Source organism: Petaurus breviceps, unplaced genomic scaffold (assembly GCF_028583685.1).
Source record: "Petaurus breviceps papuanus isolate PSGF00001 unplaced genomic scaffold, PetGlider_PUasm1.0 173, whole genome shotgun sequence".
In the NCBI taxonomy this organism is placed as follows: Eukaryota; Metazoa; Chordata; class Mammalia; order Diprotodontia; family Petauridae; genus Petaurus; species Petaurus breviceps.
The window spans coordinates 11,996,947-12,000,115 of NW_027185759.1; the positions used below are offsets into that span (position 1 = coordinate 11,996,947).

Below are 3,169 nucleotides of genomic sequence, written 5' to 3' on the forward strand. Positions count from 1 at the left end.
TGTAATCTTCATCACTAGCATTTTCCCCGTCATTTTCTCAAGTCTAAACAACCAACAAAACAACAAAGTCCTGATTTGTAGCATTTGCTGATTTCCGAGGTCGAAATTCTTGTGTTGAAAATTTCCCAATCAGTTCCTGAGAGTCTGTACAAGCTGGTGCCATCCAGTTCAGCTGCCCCTCCCCATTTGAACCCTTATCTCCTGACCCCCCACCAAATGCTCTTTCTGACTTGACATTTTCTTTTCTGCCTTTAAAAAGGAAAATGACTTACTTCATAGCTTACTCTGAACAACCATAGACACCCTAACATGCTGCCTTGCAAATGAGGGAAAGTGCTTCATTAGGTGAGCTACAATTTTTAGTCTCCAATGATATTCTGAGGCTGGATGTCCCTGCAGGGAACACAAGACCCAAGGAGCTTCTTCTCCTTGACTTATGTCAACAAGCTAATTAAAGAGAATGAAGGGACATTGCAGTGGGGACTGAGCAGAGATGCAAAGTTTCATCTGTATTTGTGAAGAAAGCTAAACTTCTTCCTTCACTGAATAAGCATTCATCTTCTCTTCCTTCTGCCCAATCTCTCTGCTGAAGAACACCCAACCCTCGGAACAAATCTACACAAACTATGTCCAAGGTTGGGGGTCTTGTTCAGCACACTGGATATGCCCCCTGTCAGTCAGCAGATAGGTCCTCTGGAATGAATATATCCACATCTCTTCAGTAGCCCAAGGTTGTGCAAGTAATCCTTCCACCCAAGCAGATAACAGAAATGCCTCTGCCATGCAAAGTCATCAAGGGTAGCTTTGACCAAAAGATCCATCATCTGCAGTCACCACCCCAGGCTCAGCCTAGAGGATTCAGCTCTGGACTCTTGCTTGAAGGTTAGACAATCTACCTCTGGACATACACCTTGAGGCTCTTTTTTTGGTAGGACCCGGCAAGACTTGTGTTCCTTTGGCAGGGTCAAAGTTATACCGCATTCCAGAGGGCTATTTAAGAGCCCTATCTTAAGCTGGCACCCTGATTCAGCTCCATGCCCTGGCCTCAGAGGGCATACAGCACATCTAAACATCAAACCAACCTGAGCATGAGTCTGAGACAAAGGCAAAACTGCTGGGCAGATCAGGATATAGTGAGGATTTTCCTGAGAAGCTTGATTCTCACTCCTTGACTGTTTCCATGGAGAGAAATTTCTGGGTTTTTTTTTTCTTTCCATGTGACTGGGACTAGAAAACCTTCTGAGAGCAGAAGCAAGGCAGTCCCTAACCACGGGTGCTCAAAGCTTCCACTATGACTGCTGAGGGTCTGTAACTGTGGCCAGGATTGAACTGCCCAATGCGGAAATTGGAACAGATCCTGGAGGTTTGTGCTAGTCATAGTGTAGTCCAGAGTGGAGATGGTGCCAAGGTGCAAAAGCTGCATAGTCTAAAAGACAGGACTCTAGATGTAGGGTCAGAAAGACCTGGGTTTAAATTCCACCTCAGGCATTTATTAACTATGAAGTCCTGGGTAAATCTCTAACCTCTCTGTGCCTCAGTATCCTCATCTGTAAAACCGCAGGACTAGACTAAAAATTTGAGATATCTTCAAGCCCTAGACCTATGATCCCTCCTTTCTCTCTTTCTCTTCTTTGTTTTCTTCTTCTTCTTCTCCTCCTCCTCCTTCTTCTCCTCCCCCTCCTCCTCCCCCCTCTTCCTTCTCTTCCCCTTCTTCCCCCTCCTCCCCTTTTTCCTCCTCCTCCTTTCTTTCTCTCAATTTTTTTCAACTAAGAAATTTCCTAAAGGATGAATAGAATCAGAACCACAGCAGTAAAACTCCAGACCTTGGGAGTTCCCAGAAGACCCACATAACTTCTTGAGAAGCAAATGTTTTTCATCTTCTTCCTTGGTTTGAGGAGGGATGGAGACCGAGGCATCAAGTGAGAGACTATGAGCTGGTCAGTTCCAATATGTGATACGAGATACTCTTCTGCTTTCAGTGGACCTAAAAGGCTGTTTTTTTTTTTGCTTTTTGGAGGGCAATTGGGATTAAGTGACTTACCCAAGGTCACACAGCTAGTTTTTGTGTTGTGTCTGAGGCTGGATTTGAATTCAGGTCCTCCTGACTCTGGGGCTGTGCTCTCTTCACTGCACCACCTAGCTGCCCCCAAGGTTGGCTCTTTCTTCCAGAGACATTTGGCCCCAGTCTCCTTGCTGCTAAGCAGTTTTTGTCTACTTTTTAAGTCTGTGGCATAAGCCTGCGGGATCAGCAGGGCACTGTTTCAGAGGAATGTCTTCCATGAAGCTCTGAGTTTGGGAAGACAGTGTTAGGCTGTCCTCCTCACCATCATCTTCCTCCAAGCCATCTTGCTTCTTGAATTCCCTGATTGCTTTGCTGGCATGCAAAGCACCAGCCATCTCCAGTTGGTGCAGGAAATCTCAATGCTCACGCATCAGGCATCTCTCTGCCTCAGGTGGGGTTCCCTGTAGGACCATTGCACATTCTGTCACTATCTGAATATTAGTTGCATCATCTAGTCCCAGGATATGGTTCAGCAAAGTCATACACAGGGACCAGTTGCCAGTCAGCCATCTGGCCATAGGTGTTAAAGATCTCTTGGCCTCTGGGAATTGACTGGGTAGCTACCATTCTTAGATAATTCTGGAGAGTATGCCAGACTGGCATTGTGGCTGGCCACAAGGTTCAGGATATCAGCAGTTGGGGCAGTCATAAGGGGATTAAGCTGCTCCTCCTCCTTTTCTTCTTCAAGTGGTCCTGAAAACTGCAGGCCATAACCATCACTACAAGTTGGTTATAGAGCTGCAGAGATTGGGGTTGGGGCAGGGGAGTGGCACAATGGACAATGGTACCATATTTATGGCTGATAATGACCAGATCACTTTCCACAGTTTCAGGCAGACTCATGCCTTGTGTATAAGAACATATAACACCAATACTCTGTGTGTGTGTGTGTGGGGGTGATCATATGATCCTATTCATACAAGACAGACTGATGACAGAAGATCAGACGAGAGCAAGACTAGAATGGGATTGTAACTGCCCTGAAATCCCAGGAGCTCAGAAACTGAGGGATCCCCATGACTTCTTTCCTGTTTTCTCAGGCTGCTTGTTGAGTCAATCTTGACAAGTTTCAAACATGTCATTCCTTCCTTTAATCCTTTTCCCAAT

The 3,169-nt window shown here is 45.8% G+C and overlaps 1 pseudogene; it reads right to left on the bottom strand.

Moving 5' to 3' along the window:
- Window positions 1–359: 359 nt before the first annotated feature.
- On the bottom strand, window positions 360–2,905 carry LOC138157608 (N-lysine methyltransferase SETD6-like; annotated as a pseudogene).
- Between the last annotated feature and the right edge of the window lie 264 nt (window positions 2,906–3,169).